This window comes from Canis lupus, chromosome 12 (genome assembly GCF_048164855.1).
Source record: "Canis lupus baileyi chromosome 12, mCanLup2.hap1, whole genome shotgun sequence".
In the NCBI taxonomy this organism is placed as follows: domain Eukaryota; kingdom Metazoa; phylum Chordata; class Mammalia; order Carnivora; family Canidae; genus Canis; species Canis lupus.
Window position 1 is genome coordinate 34997685 of NC_132849.1, and position 15944 is coordinate 35013628.

The 15944-nt window shown below is 45.2% G+C and overlaps 1 protein-coding gene across 3 annotated transcripts in view; it reads left to right on the top strand.

Moving 5' to 3' along the window:
* CDC42EP3 (CDC42 effector protein 3) overlaps nucleotides 1–15944 on the top strand; it is a 23531-nt gene continuing 7587 nt past the window's right edge. Inside the window, exon 1 of one of the 3 annotated variants that reach the window (XM_072770499.1) lies at nucleotides 1–154. The gene's annotated coding sequence lies outside the window, so the exon portion shown is untranslated. The remainder of the gene's footprint in view (nucleotides 155–15944) is intronic. The other 2 variants (XM_072770501.1, XM_072770500.1) reach the window with 2 other exon arrangements.

A 15944-nucleotide genomic window follows, 5' to 3' on the forward strand; every position in this document is an offset into this window, starting at 1 on the left:
GGGGCTGCAGCGGGGGCAGAGCCTGGACGCCCGCCGCCTCGGGCGCCCTCTCGCCCACTCCCCGTGCCCGGCGCTGCGAGGTGCGGCCGGGTCCGCGGGCCGGGGCTGCGCGGGTCCCGCTCTGGGGCCGCGGCTGGGATCGTCGGGGTGGCCGGTGAGTTGCTGCCTGCCCGGGGCGCCTTCCTCCTTGCCCGAGAGCGGCTCGGATCCGCGGTGGTGGCCGCTTCCGGCGTGCGCGGGGCGCTCCGAGCGCGTCGCCTTCCCGGCTGGTGTCTCAGGGACCCCAGGGGACCTAAAGCAAACCGGGAGGGGTTCGGGCGGCGCGGCCGAGACGCGGGGCCCCTCCGTCCGCGGCCACCGCTTTCCAGGGCGGGGCTGCACGGCTGCACTGCACCCGCCGAGCTATTGACAGCCATTCTGGGCGCGGATTGCGTTTTTCCATCGGAGAACAAACCGCACATGGCCGCCGCTCCGCTCCCGTCGTGGGTGGGCACCAGGGCCGCACATGGGTGCCCCGTGCCGCTCTGCCGGGGCAGTGCCCGCCGGGTGCCCTCGCCCCCCTTGACACGGGGGCACTGGCTGCAGCTCCATCCAACCTGCAGGTCTGGCTGTTTAATTTTTTTTTTTTTTTTTTTGTGGTTTCTGAACAGCTGAACCGTTTTCAAGATTTTTTTTTTCTTTCTCCTTGAAACTGTCTTGACACAGACAAGTATCAGACATGTGAGGACGAATGGATCTGGCCAGTCATTTTTTTGTTATGAATTATTGTACTCCATCCTCCTCTCGACTTTGGGAGGCATGTGTTTCATCTTATAAATAGAAAGTAGCATATTTTTTGGCAGGACCTCCTTTATACTGTACAGTCTAGGAGAGGTCAGTTTAAAAATAAATATGCACTTGAATGTTGAATTACCGAGAGCCAGGCTGTGGCTGGGACAAGCTGCGTGGACAGCAGCATCAAAGCCCGAAGCGCAGCTGTGTTGAAAAGAGTAAAAGCCCCAGAGTGCAGCCCAGGCTGACAGTCAAGTAATTACATTTTGTTTAAAAAGAAAAAAAAAAAAAAAGAAAAGTGAGTGAATTAAAATGAGGGCGGGAAGAGGAATGTCAGGAGGGTATTGCAACATGAATCTTTCCAGCCCTTGTGTATTTGGGGGAGTCGCTGCTTATGTGTCCTGAGGGTGTAGGGGGTTCTGGGGAGGGAGGTGCTGGGAAGGAGGAGGGAATTGATGAATGTGTTAGGGAGACAAAGATTTCCTCCCCACCCCCAACTTTTAGGCCTCACAATATTCAAGAGTTTCTTGGGGGTGCTGCCTTTTAAAGAGAAGGAGGAATTAGGAGTGCAGCAGATGTCTGTATTTGAATAGCAAAGCCAGTCTTGGAGACTCCCCCCCCCCCCCCCCCCACATCACAGGGAGACAAAAGGCTCAACGTGAAGCTGTGATGATGCCCCAGGGGTATCCCTAAGGTGATTTAAAAGATTCCCTATAATGTTCTAACTTAGGAAAGATCTTGTGTCTAACAACCAAGAAATGCAACTTCTCCTTTTTTTTCTGGACGGTTCTAGAGGTCTTCTCTTTGACACCACCTGTAATTTGTATGGGCTCTGATTGACAGTTAAAGAATAAGCTAGACTGTATGTGTGTGACACAAACCCTTTTCAGTATAGATTTAAACGTTCAAGAGATAAGTTGGGGCAGTTGTGAAACGTTCAGCATTGTCACATGTGGAAGAAGGGATAGCAGGTATTTGTATAGTCAAAGAATGGTTGAAAGTTCTTCTTAAGTCTCCCAAAGAATGTAGATTTCCCAATGGGCCTCACTCACTGAACGAAAAACACTGAGTACCAGCCTCTGGGCTCTCAGATAAGAACTTTACAGAAATTTGGATGTGTTTCTGGATCCATGGCAGTTTCTGTTTTCCAGTGGTATCATCTGCAAGAGATTTACATTATGAATTCCATGATTGGAACATGGTGCTGTGGCTGTGGCAGCAGCTACAGACGTGAAATAAGATGAGCTCCCCCTTCCCTCCAAATCTGAGCAGTGAAATTCTGTTTTCTATCTGAATGTAACATGTAAAGACAGCTAAAGTAAGGAGTGTTGCTCTTTCTTTCTTTCTTTTGCTTTTCATTGCAAATCTAAATGTGCAAGAGAAGTAAATACAAAGCCCTAAAAATTATTGCTGGAGTGCTCACATGAGCTAGTTTGTCTATCTGCTGTCCAGCTTTTCCTTTAATGTGGTGTATTGTTTTATGTCCAACATGTTCACAAAAGCTGCCCTTTTTTGCTTCTAGAATTCATGGTATTCAATGGCAGTGGGGATAAAGTTGTTTTAACCTATATCACCCAAAGATTTTTACCAGGCCATAAATTTTTCACAAGCTCCGTGCCCAGTAGCCATAGCATTTGTCCAATGGGTACAGTACAATTCATAATCTGAAGGCACCCTCCAGAAAGACTGCTCTGATGTTTTCCTTTTAATTACTAAAATTCTTATTTTTGGTCTAATTTCATTTCAGCCTGGCCTAATTTCTTTCTAACCAGAATCCTGTGGACCTGATTACTTATTGATTAAATAAGAACTTCGGTCTATTTTTAAATGCCATACATTTGCCAGAGAACAAGGATAGCCAGGTACAAAATCTCCTTTACCAAGTGAATTCTGCTATTACATCGCATTGTTCAGGACTTTGGATGATAAAGGCACTTCCTACATGGGGCCTGTTGTAAATGCCAAGCACTCTGTTCAGCCCTTTACCTCGATTTAACTCATCTATTTCTAGCAATCATGCTGTGAAGGAAAACTGTTAATATCCTCTTTTTATAGATGTGGAAGCTGAGGGCAGACCTGTTCTGTACTTGACCAAAATTACAGTAAAAGGAACCTACCTAAATATGCATATGCAATTTAATTGGCATGCAGGAGTGGCTAATCCTGCGTGAATGTCAGCACCTCTTTAGGGTAGGGAGATGAGGAGAAAACCCTGAGGTTAAGAAGCCTCACTGAGTCAGGCTGCCCTGGGCTTATAGCCTGTCTCTGGCACTTAATACCTGTGCGACTTGGAGCAAATTACTTATTGCATACCTCAGTTTAACAATTATAAAATAGAGGTAATAATATTACAATGAGAGTGAAATGAATTAAAAAAAAAATGTAATGCACTGACAAGTACCCGGTCCAGAATAAGCACAAAAAAGGTTGATGCTTTCATTTTTTTTCCTAGGTGCTTAATACTGGCTCTCTTGCTTAATATCCATAACTACTCTTTGAGGTAGATAGTATTGTTATGTTCAGGATGAGAACGCAGCCTCAGAAATGTTTAGTGACTCGGCCAAGGCCACACAGCTGAGTAAGTAGCAGAATTAGGTTTGAATTCAGGTCTAATTGACCTTGTACTAAATACCACACCCCCACCACTAGGGAGAAGGGGCAAGGAGGCTCTTAAATCTGACTCTTCTGAGGGTTTTTGGCTTTTGGCAGAGAACTCATTTCGTAGTACTCTCTATCCAAAGGAAGATGGCAGTAATTGCCAGCCCAGGGGAATACCATATGAATGGTTTCATTTTTGAAAATAGTTTAATCTCACAGGTATAGCAACAGTCTTCTTCTGCAGTGGATCCAGCTTCAAACTGCTAGAATTAACCTGAGCGTTTCATTTATACCATAAATGAAGAGATTTGCTACATGAAAACGTAGGACTAAGAAATGAAGAGGAAAAAAAGAACCCTGCAACATCCAGGAGCAGAGAATTTCCGGGGCCAGGGATGAAGTGGAGTGCAGTGTGGACCACATCCTTGCATTCAAGTTTTGAAGAACCAGGGCTTGCAGGTGTCCCGTAACCAGGCTGGATGCTCACCTCCTTCAGGCCAGTGACCACATCCACAGGGCCTGGTCCTGTCATCCCCTGGCACTAGTGGACTTTAATTCGTGTTTCATAAAGACACTGCTTCAGGAGGTGCTAAGCAAGTGGCAGGAGCCGCCAATAAGCTGGGCAGGAAGGTTCTCTCCTTGGTGGAAGTCAGGCCTCATTACAGTTCCACTGCACATGCCCAGGGTCCTGCCAGATAAGCTTCTGGTATGACAGATAGAGCAAGGAGGCCTGGGAAACCTACCAGAGGTGCCCTGGATAACCCGTGGGGGCTGGCCTGGCCTCCGCTGTCTTGGACTTGTGGGATTGTGATTAGCTGGGGGAGGCTGCTCAGACCGAAGTAGGGGTTCTGGAAAGTGTGGCCCAGAATAACTCAGGTTAACTCAAAACCAAGAGCAGTAGCCTTTGAGCTGTCTGCCTCCATTTGGAATCTGCCCTTCTCCTGCCCCGTTTAAAGGTTACAAAACAAAACAGTACCCCCACAAACCAGAATAAATAATATAAATAGCCAAATAGTTTTACAGCAATAGTCTGGTATGTTTCTTTTCTTTAAAAAAAAAAAAAAGAAAAGAAAAGAATGCCTTCCTTGGCCTTGATACACTTCTTCAATGCCAAGTTCACCAGTGTCTCATGATGATGGGCTGAGTTCGACAGTACCTCTGGTGGAAAAGCCATTTTTAAAATGAAACCACAGTTTTATAATATGAATCTTGATAGTTTAATAGTTCTGTTTCTGAATAGCCAAGCAAACTGATGAATTTGAAAGCTAGTGAGTTCCAAATTAGTATTTGATGAATCCTTATTGTTCACCCACGTCATGGATTAATAGTAGAATCCTTGAGTCTCAAATTTGAGATCAGAAGAACTTGCTTTCAGTGATTTGGGTTTTGTTTGCATATGAAAAAGTCATTATTCACCTTCTAGCTTTTGGTTCTTTGTTAAACCCTGTTGCAGTGGTAATACATCTGCAGTGAGCTAGTATAGCACCACCTAACTCTACCCTGAGGTAGGAATAGCATCAGAAAAGGATTCTATGGGAAACTAGTTTGATTAAGGTCCCTTTCTGCAGGACTTTCCAGACCATTTAATATGTCACTGTGTTCGGTGAATCTCCACAGGGAGACGATGTCCAGAGTCTCTCAAATCATTAGCCCACAGAGCAGCTGGTGGGGTTAGTCTGGCAGGAAACACACTCTGGGAGTAATTGAGCCAGAGACAGAAGCCACACACTGCAGCCTGCCCTCCAGAGCAGAAGAAACCCAAGGATGAAGAGATTAGAGAACCATAGGGTTAGAGCCAGCCACAAAAACACACTAGAAGATGTAAGCACCCCTGTCATTTTGGTATTTGATTAAATTAATGCAAAACCGAAGGAAACCATCACAAAGGTCCTGGATGTGAGACAATAGGTTCTGGTCTTAGCACTGATCCAGGTGTAATGGACTTTAGGGTCTTTCTCTCATCTCTTCAGTGAGGCGTTTGGTGCTGGATCACCTCTAGCTGTAGCATCCAGGGAGCCCAGATCAGTGACATCTATCAGCATAGCACTCTTAACTACTAATAGTATAAAACTCTGGGTTAAAAAACAGACCAGTGCAGATCTGCAGCAAAGCAACCTGAGCCAGTGTGCAAGGCAGAGAACTTCAAAGTCAAGTCTCTATTTAGACAGCTTACACGTTCGGGAATCTGTCATGTTCTGGTGACAGCTCGAAGGTCATATTTGTGGACACATCACACCAATGATAAATCACTGTGTGTTTAGTTGAAAAAGACCTGTTCTGTTCAAATTCATTATAATCATTTTGGCTACACACATTTTTTAAACAAGGCTTTTTTGGCTTAATGTGGCTTTGCTATTTAGAACATATTTGATTTCTTTCCCTTTTAATTAATTTACTTTCTTAACTTTTTTTTTTTTTTTTTTTTTTTGCCAAGGGTCAGTTCAGACACATAACATTGATTTTAACACAGCAGGAGACAAGGCTCTAAGCCCTTGACTGAGCGGCTGTGTCACAAGGCACACCCCGACCCTTCTCTGGGTTGGCTGTGCCCCTTCATCTGTGAAGCAGGGGAAGGGGAGGGATGTGGGTGCAGAGGAAGCAGATGGACTTTTTCCAGACTCTTCTCTAGCTCTGGACTGCTGTCAGTCTCTTACTCCTTCTCCCCTTGTAGCAGAGGCATTTCCACAGTGTCTTATATTTTGAATTCTAATACTTAACTGCATGTAAAAGATCATTTATTGCCGGCTCCTTGAAAGTAGGGACTGAGCTTAGTTTATATCAGCTTTCTTTTCTTTTCTTTTCTTTTCTTTTCTTTTCTTTTCTTTTCTTTTCTTTTCTTTTCTTTTACTTTACTTTACTTTATTTTATTTTTATTTTTTTTTATTTTTTTATTATTATTTTTTTTATATCAGCTTTCATCTTCTTCCAGCAGACCTAACGGAAAAGCAGACAGTCTCGTCCTAGCCTGTGACATGATTCTGCCTATGGCATGGTCTTCTCTTCGTGTTGTCAGGCCAGAAGTCATTTTCACTTAGCAGCACATTCAAATCCTGCTCTAGTCAAGTTACCCTTTCCCAGGCTACAGACTGTTCACATCCCCAGGGAGGCACCTCGGGTCCTTCGGTCTGGTGGTGAGGATGATGCAAGGTGCTCTGAGAAGCAGGCTGGCACCAGATCTTCCTGTGAGTCTTCTTGGCGGGGGAGCTCCACCTGTGCCAGAGCTCTCTCGCGCCCAGGTGCCATGGTGGCTGCTCGTGCCCTGTGTCAGCCCAGGACTGAGGCGAGTAAGGTCCTTGTGTGGGAGCCTCTGATCCCAACCAGGGGCTGGACAAAGGCAGCCTCTCTCTCCGAAGCCCACTTCTCACTGCGTCCGTCAGCTCGAGCCACCTGTGCCAGTGTGTGCGTGTCATAGCACCAAATTGCAAAGTGTTTTCTTGCCCTCAGATGGCTTCAGAGTGCAGTGTCTTCCACAGTAATGTTGATTTTTTTGGCTTCCTGTAAGTTTAATATGAAGTTTCTGTTCACGGGTGGATTTTGTTCTGTCTTCCTGGTGGGGAAACCTCTGGCCGTGGCCTGCCCTGAGGGGGCAGGTGGGGCTTCCCTTGCCAGCCAGGTGGATGCTGCCTGGCAAGTCCCTGGGGCAGCGTGGGGAGGGAAACGGTCCGGGACTTCTTTCCAAGTCCAGTTTTTTCTCAGAATGAGGAATTATGCTTGGAACCAACACATCTGGGGGGCTTTCACACTACTTAAACAATCAGGTTACGTACATGACCAGATCCCAAGGAAATAAGATTGGAGAAACATCCCAACAGTGAACCTGCAGCCTGTCTTGCTCTAGTTTCTTGGAATAATTAGTAATAGTTGCTGATTTGCCAGCTCACAGCCTAAAGGAACTTTGTCAAGCGGTACGTGTGTTTTCTCCTCCCGAGAAGACATTACTACTGTCCCCACTGTGTGGATAAGTACGCTGAGGCTCCCAGAGAAAATTACTGGCATTGCTTTGCACCCTTAATTTGGTACCGAGAAGGATGGGAATAGATGATGAACATTTTATAAGCTGGTAACCAGTATTTTGACTCTAAGGGCAGTCTTAGTGAACTTTCTTAAAAAGTATTTTTTTTTTCCTTAAAATTCCCTGGACACCAGATGTTTCTGCAGACATAGAATCACAGACCCTAACAACATCTCATAGATGGAAGGGGTCCTTGTTTCAGGCCACCCTCTCGTTCTGACAAGATGAAACTCAGGCCCCAAGAGTTGAATGACAGAAAACACGAGTCCTCCTTCTTGGCCCAGTCTCCCTCAAACTTCTTTTTTCTACCCAAAGCAAAGAAAGAAAATATAAACCTGGTATATTAACAGATTTTAGATCTTTCTTTTTTCTTTCTTTCTTTCTTTTTTTTTTTTTTTTTTTTTTTTTTTTTTTTTTTTTTTTGTGAAAGAGGAGGAAGGGAGGGGTAGAAGTTGGCCCTACGCCGTGAAGAACCCCTGTCATAAAGTACCTCATCTGTAATACTGAGGACAGATAAATCTCACACACAAGTCTCTGATTGTCTCAGCCTGTATGTCAGCCTGTATGTCAGCGTAGCTGGCACACCCTGGCCAGGGACGGCTCCTTTAAGTTAGGAGTGTGGCCTCCGGGCCAGCTACCCTAACTTCCCCGGGGCAGGAATGCGTCCTCCCCCCGCCCCCCACCCCTGGAATCCTGACTCCAGATCTCAGACTCAGCGGGGAAAGCCTCTCCCTTTCTTCAAGCTGATTAACTCGAGTTGTTTTAGACTCCTTCCTCAGACACAGCCCCACCTGGCCTCGCTATGAACTTGCATCACATGCCTTGTTCTTTCCTTGGGACCCTCCAGATTCCCTCTCACCTGACAGTTTACCAGACATTTAAAGAAAATAGCTAGAGGCCCTGAGCAGTTTTCTTTATCTGATCAGTAACGCTTGATCCATTTTCCCAACTCCAGGAAGTCCCCACTTGTTCTCAAGACAGAGAGAGTTGCCTCTGGAGAGGAAAGGACGCTTGCTTGTACGCTTATAGGAGAGGCCAGCCCCACATCAGAGGAAGAAATGATCCTCGGAGCAGGCTGGTGGTGGGGACCCCTTCCAGTGGTGGAGATGGTTCACAGGGTGGACACACAAACCATTTTATTGCTGACTGCTGCAGATAGCATTTAAGGAGAAAATGAAAGTTGGTTTTTTGTCAATAGCATGCTTCGCCTACTTCATTTGAATTTCAGGGGATGCTCTGGCTTTTCATTTGGTATGAAGATGATGGTTTGTGTTGTGCAGCACTCAGCTCTGGTAGGCACCTGTAAGAGAAGCAGGCTTGGAGTAATTGTCTCAATTTCCAGAGCAGATAGCTGGCACCCATGTGTGTCTGGAGTTCTAGAAGGATCATGCAAGCTTGGCAGCAAGTTTTAGGCCAGCTGTCTTCTCCCCTCAGGCTAGAACCACAGTGAGAGAGCCCTGTCTGCTGTTTTGTTTGCCAGGATATTCATTCATTCAATAAGTATTTTTCTTATGTGCTCTCTGTGCTAGTCCCAATTAATACTTAAAGCAATCCTTTCCTATAAAATGTCCATCATAGTTTTGTCAGGTTTCTTTGTACCTCTTGGGCCAAATGATCCAAATTTTCCCCCTTAACCCATTTCCTTTTGAAAAGAAAGGTCAGGAGAGCGAGCTCATAGTTTCTCCAGGGCCTCCATATAACTAGCGAGTCTGCATTCAGGGAAACATATTGTCAATTTATTCTTGAGTCTTGCCCGTTTCTCTGAGACGCTATTTGCACATTGCAGTCAAGGATAGAAGCCCTTTCCCTCTCAAACAGCATGATAACAAATATTCTTTGCCTTAATCCCAAAGATCTCTAAAAGCCTGCAGAATTACTGGGGCTTGCAGTGATAGGCTGTGAGATTCTTAGCCTACATGGATAGAGAAAGGTTAAAATGTCTTACAGGTGGAAACAAGGAAAGAAAGCCTTTGCACAAGAGGCCACTGCTCCATTGTTTAATGATTTTATTTATTTATTTTCCCGTAGGACTCATAGAAAGACTCCATCATGCATTTTCAGCAGGCTGGGCAGGGAAGGAAGTGCAAGGCAGTCTCTTTCAAACTCTCCTATTTGTTCATTCAACAAACATTTGTTCAGTGCCAACTCTGAATTAAATCTAGTTGTCTCTCTCCCAAAGAAGGCAGCCTCGTAGGAGACTCAGTAGTGATTACAGTATAATGTGACATTTGGTGGGTTTGAGGTATAAGCAAGGTATAAGAGAGGCCATGGGGAGCTAGTGGGAAATATGAGCTGCAGGGGTGGGCAGGACCCAGACTGCAAAACCCAGCCTCACAGGAGTCATTTTATAACCAGGCTGTTGGGTGGGCCTGGGTTGAAGACTGAGAGTGATTAGGTCACTTGGGCACAGTAGCTGGCTAACTCTAGGAGACAAGGTTGGAGGCAGGAGACAGATGGGGAGGCCAATACCCTTATGCTGGAGAGTGATCTCGAGGGCTAGAAAAGGCTGAGACAGTGGGATTGGCGATGGGAGATATCAGTGGGCCTTGATGTGAAGAACACGGCAGGGGAAGAAGTAGGGGTGACAACCGGGTTTTGGAGTTGGGTGACTTCCTGCCCTTTACTGAGAGGACAGTACAGGAGGCCTATACCAGGGTAGGCAGGAGGAAAGATGGTACAGCCTGTGGGCTGGGTTGAACAGGAAGTGCCTGGGGGGAGCCAGGTGAAGTCTAAAAAAACTAGGGGAGAAAAGCCTGATGCTATTTGTGAAGGAGCAGGGTTTTTTTTAGTATGTATTTTCTAATTTCCAGTCCACTGTCTACTGATACTAGTGTGCACAGTAAGCCCTTGGGCACACAACCAGCTCCCCTGTGAGCCAAATGCTACACAGCTCCCAAACTTGTCGGGAGCCTATCCAAGGAGAAAAATCCACTGGCCGTGTTGATTGTTACAGCATTGTCAAAGGTTTCCAGTAGCTCACTTTTGATTTCTTTAAAATCTTGTCATCGGCTGGCCCTGGTCTACAGAGCTACCTTGAGTAGTTAACTTGAGAGTTAAGTTATGTGGGCTAAAGACACTGATGTGGAAGTTATTGTTAGAGGGGAAAGTTGAAGCCACATGCATGGTTGTGATTACAGGGGGAATTGTTGAGGGTTGGGGGGATCGACAACAACCATCCAACCCTGTGGAAATGCCATATCTAAGATAGGGGCTCAGACTTTCGCTGAGGGGTAAGTTCATATTTTAGACCTAGAAGGTCACATAGTCTGTCATAACTACTCAACTCTGACCTTGTCATTTGAAAGCATCTCTGCTAGGGTTTCCCAACCCCAGCACTACTGAGAATTAGAGCCATACAATTGTTTGTTTGGAGGGCTGTCCTGTGCATTGTAGAATGTTTAGCATCACCGCTAGCCCCACCCATTATATGTCAATAGCACCAGCACCCCCCAGTCATGAGAATCAAAAATATCTCTGTACATTGCCAAATGACACCTGGGTGGGGGATGTTATAGCACCCTCAGTTGAGAACTACTGAACTATAGACAATGTATAAATGAATCGGCATGCATGTGTTCTAATAAAACTTTATTTACACAAACAGGCCAAGGTCTGGATTTGGCACGTTGACTATAATTTGCAGACCTGGGGTCTAGCGGATGGATGGAGGGAGTACTCAAAGGGCTTTTATTCAATAAAATATGAGGCCTTCTGGTATTCATAGGCCAGGAGGAGGCTCTGTAGGGGATCTGTCGTAAAGAGGAGATTTTTATCAACAGTAGCTTTTACTCATAGTACCTTTGTCTATATTATTCTTACTGAGCTTAGCACCTACTTGGAGATAACAGATATAAAATCACAAAACCAGAAAACAAAAAAATAATAACATAGGAGTCCTAAGAAAACCTTGGCCAGTGCAGTACTGAGCCTGGATTGCGTGAGGGGAGTTAGAGAATTTCTCTGGGAAGGAAGTGACTAAAAGCGGACCTTGGGGGATGTTATGAGTAGGGGTTGATGGTAAGAAGGTGGGAGGACATTCCATGTAAGGAACACAGGGTTCTTAGTTTCAGAAAGCTACGGGGGAAGTGAAGTGTCCCCAGTGAGGGAAGGGAGCCATTGTCCCCAGTGAAAGCCACATGGTGGTTTTGTGCGGCCCGGTGCACGTGCTTCCTCTGGGAAAAGAATTAACAGCACTGAACACTATTTTCTAGAACAGGATGTTTGTTTTTTTTCCCTGAGCCTCAGGGGGCTTTTATTACTGCAAAATTTTAATCTTTTGTTTGTTTGTTTTTTTACATCAAGTCAAATTCCTTTTGAGATTCTTTTTGACAAAATTCTATTGGCTGCTGTCTAGGACCATTTTATTCATTCTTGGCTCCCGACAAGGTGAAGAAGTTATTATCCCTGCCTCTTGTTAGTGTTGAGATCACAGTGTATCATTTCTTCTTCATCCTGTCAGACCTCAAGGCAGGTAACCTGCAGTGGCCATCCCATTCTAAACTCACTTGCAGGGATCCCTGGGTGGCGCAGCGGTTTGGCGCCTGCCTTTGGCCCAGGGCGTGATCCTGGAGATCCGGGATCGAATCCCACGTCAGGCTCCCGGTGCATGGAGCCTGCTTCTCTCTCTGCCTGTGTCTCTGCCCTTCTCTCTCTCTGTGTGACTATCATAAATAAATAAAAATTTAAAAAATAAAATAAAATAAACTCACTTGCATGCAAATCGTCACATTAGCCAACCAGCAGCAATGAAGAGCACAGACTTTGGAGCCCGATGGTGGCAAAAATTCTAGCTCCTCCACGGCTTTAGCTGTTATATGGGCATAGTCTAAGATTGCTTCCTAAGAGATGTGTTCTGATACCTACCTGGTCCATGGCAAACACTCAGAGGTTAGCCACTCCTATCACAAGTATAAATTCCTTTGAGAAACAGGCATTTCAAACTTGCTGCTTCCTAGAGGATCCCCTATAGGCTTGGACTGGTTGTTGGCACCTGGGAGCAGACCACCTCATCATTCATGAGGGAAGGGTAGCAGGGGTTATGGATTTTAAAACTTCTTGACTTAATGTTTACCGTGTGCTCTGTGTAGTGGGAGGCAAAAAGAGAAGAACCAATTAGTGTCCATAGAAGAGCACTCAATCTGGTGTGGTGGGGGGAGGGGAATGTTCATTCATTTATTGAACAAATATTTGTGTACAGCTATTTATGTACAAATAACACAGGAGAGCCTGCCTTGGAAGTGGGTGGAGAAGGGAATGGCCACTGCCAGCTTCCAAATACACCCAGTGCTGGTATGATGTGGAGAAGCCATGTTTCAGCCCATCCGGTGAAAATGAATGATTATCAAGGGTCCAAGCAGGCTGAGAGAATGACATGGAAAATCCTATATCTGTCCTTTCACCCTGTTAGGGAAATAGAGTAATCAAGAGGCCGAAACTCTGGGGTCAAGTTCTCTTTCAGTATTGATAATGTCGTTGAGCTTCGCAGATCAGGTGGGATGCATTAGTTATGGAACCATGCAGGCAGTTCATGGTAATGGGGTCATTTGATTCACATCCACCAAACTACAGTGTCTACCTTGGTCCATCGGATGAAGCCTGACACTGTGCTCCATGTAAAACTAGTGATAAGTGAGCTAGGCATCTTGAGAGAACCTGTCCTCCTGCCTTGCTCCAACTGCCAGGAATCCATTCCCATATCGAGTCCTCCCCAATAACCAAGTTTAATAGGGAGAAAGGGTGTTTGATGGCCTATCTTCAAAAGTGCAGACTTGTGAGGTTGATGTGCCGTCTTCCAATTTTGCTTCTAAAAAATCTTTCAACCAGTTCAATTAGATCCTATAAATGTGAGGTGTGTACACAAATTAGTAGTGAGTCTCCCATATGGTATTTTGTGGGTTTCTACAAAGCAGGTCGTAAAAGCAAAATAAATACAAGCTGTTGCTGAATCATAAACGAGAAGTCCATTTATAAATAAGCGAAGGTGAGATGCATTAGACTTTTTGAGTGGGTCCACAAAATAGAGCCTGCTCAGTCTGGCTATAAGTTCATTTTCATGAAAGTTGAGCAGCTGGGGGTGGAGCTCATAGAGTTTCACAGTCTGTAGCATCTAGCTATGTCCTCCTCAGTTTGGATGATAGGGGAGAGGATAAGAATCTAAAAATAGAAATGGCATCTTCTTATCTTCTCCTGGGTGGAGTAAATGGACTAAAAATATGAAAAGCATCCCCTCAGGATGCTGTTTATTGGGTGTTCTCTGGTAACATTTTTTTCCATCATAGATATTGATTGAAGTTCAATGTGAAACTTCTTAACGCTATGACTTTATTTTTTTCCATGAATTTCAAATTCTTTGTCTGATTCAGAGAAGCTGTCTTACAGAGGTTTGCAAAAGGACTGGCATGAGTGCCTACACTGTGGTAACTTTACTGTTTCTGATCCAGAAGGTTGGCTCGTTGTCCCTCAATTAGTAATAACATGGCCATCTTCAAATGGAAAGTCTTCTAGGTAAAGTGTGTAAGCGTTTTCACAGGTGAATGTGACAGGAGTCCATGAAGAAATGAGCGGTGATAGTTTTCCCGGTTCGGAGACTGAGAATGAGCAGGGACAAAACACCGACCGCCGTGCCCCCAGAGGCAGCTTAGGATCAGGGCTGCTCCCTGCCACGTCCTCAGACTTGGTCACACATCCCACAGCCACTGTGGAGCCACTTCTCCTTTGGAGAAGCCAAAATTTACATCCTTATAGCTTCTGCCCAGTAATCCTAGGGCCTCAGAGAACAAGTTAAATTAATCCTTCAGATTCCTAAAGATTTGTTTTCCCTCCATCTGAGTTTTCTTTCAGCTGCTCCCCTCCTTCAGCTTCTCACATGTCATGATCAAGTTCTTTGTCTCCATGTTGGACTCCTCAGAACATACAGAAACATGTTTCAAGTAACCTTTCTTCCTTCTAAAGTGTGGAGTTCAGGGGCTCCTGAGTGGCTCATTCAGTTGAGTGTCTGACTCTTGGTTTCATCTCAGGTCGAGATCTCAGGGTTCTGAGACCCAACCCCGTGTTGGGCTTCTCACTCAGTGCGGAGTCTGCTTGGGACCTTCTCTCCCTCGCCTTCTGCCCCTCCCCCCAGCTTTCTCTAAAATAAGAAATCTTTTAAAAAATCAATGAATAAATATTGTGTGGAGTCCAAGGTCAAATACAGTTTTCCAGGGCTTATTACAGTAGAGTTATCTTCTTGTTGGCAGCAGAGAGAAATACCCCAAAGATGGTTGGGAGCAGGGAGGTTCTTAACTGAATCACCATCCGTCACTGGGGCTGATGGTTCAGACTTGAAGGAGGACCCATTTCATATTTTTGCTTGGGGCCCAGGTGGTGTGGCAGTGCTGTGTCTGAATGCTAGGAAGACGGGAGGCAAAGCGAAAAGTGATCAGAAGCTAGAATGTCCTTAAAGGATGTGACAGCTAAGCAAGAAAGGGGAAGTCTGCACACATAATCACTTCCCGAAAGTAGAAGAAAGGAAAAAGCCCAAAGGTCCCTTGGGATAGCTTCCTTCCCCACCCCCCTACCTGTCCCTGTTTTTGTACATGTGTGTTTCAAATCAGCACTGCAACCTTTTTTGCAGGATGCAAGAACTTTTTTACCCTCTCTCTCCACTAAGAATTACTCTAAAAACAATTAGTAGACAAACCAAACATTCCTTTCTTAAAATAAATGGAATTTTAAAAATCTAAACCTCTTTGTTCTTTTCAGATGAGTTGCCAGTCCAGTCAACTCTTAAGTGATTCAGGAACTGATTTTTTCATGTGTCACTTCTTAACAAACCCTGTTTTTCCCCATCTCCTGGCCCCTGCCCTGCTTTGGTTTTTTGGGCATCATTCTGTTTACCAAAAGGATGGTAAGGAAATGAATCAAAGGGCCGCTTCAGGTTTGGGGGTTTTTTTTTCATTGAATTATCACTGCTGGGATGATTTCTATTATCACTATCACTTATGTTTCATTCAGTTACCAGAAAATGGAATGGGCTAGTCTAGTGCCGGAAGGACGGGCTGACACTCTGCTATTCTTATCAAGACCATGACTTCAACTTCGCCTCAAGTCCTTTTGTATCCTGGCACCCTTGGAGCTCTCATAAATCCATTTAAGTGGGGGCCTGTGCATTTGCAGCTGGACTCCATGCCTCCACATCTGCCAGACATTCTCTCTCACCTTGATAGAGGTGACAAGTTTGACCTCTTTTGTTGGCAAATCTGTCCTCTTCCAGTGCCCAGGGACTAGGACCTTTGTTTTCTAAGGGCTCTAATTTCCCAGATGAATATTATCTCAAGTGTCATCTAAAGGGGGGGGGGAGGGAGGAGTAAAGAGTGATCCAAGAACTCAGAGAAAGGGATTATCAATCATTGAACATTCAGATTTCAGGGTCCAGAGGAGGGTTTTTGTGAAAAGGCTACACATGGGAAGATTTCTTTCCATCTTCCTCTCTTTTTCCTTCTTGCCTTTCTGCCTTTTCTCTCACTTTCTGTCTTTGGATTTGAGGAAGACAGTGGGAGTTGAGGAATGATGGCAATCCCAGGAG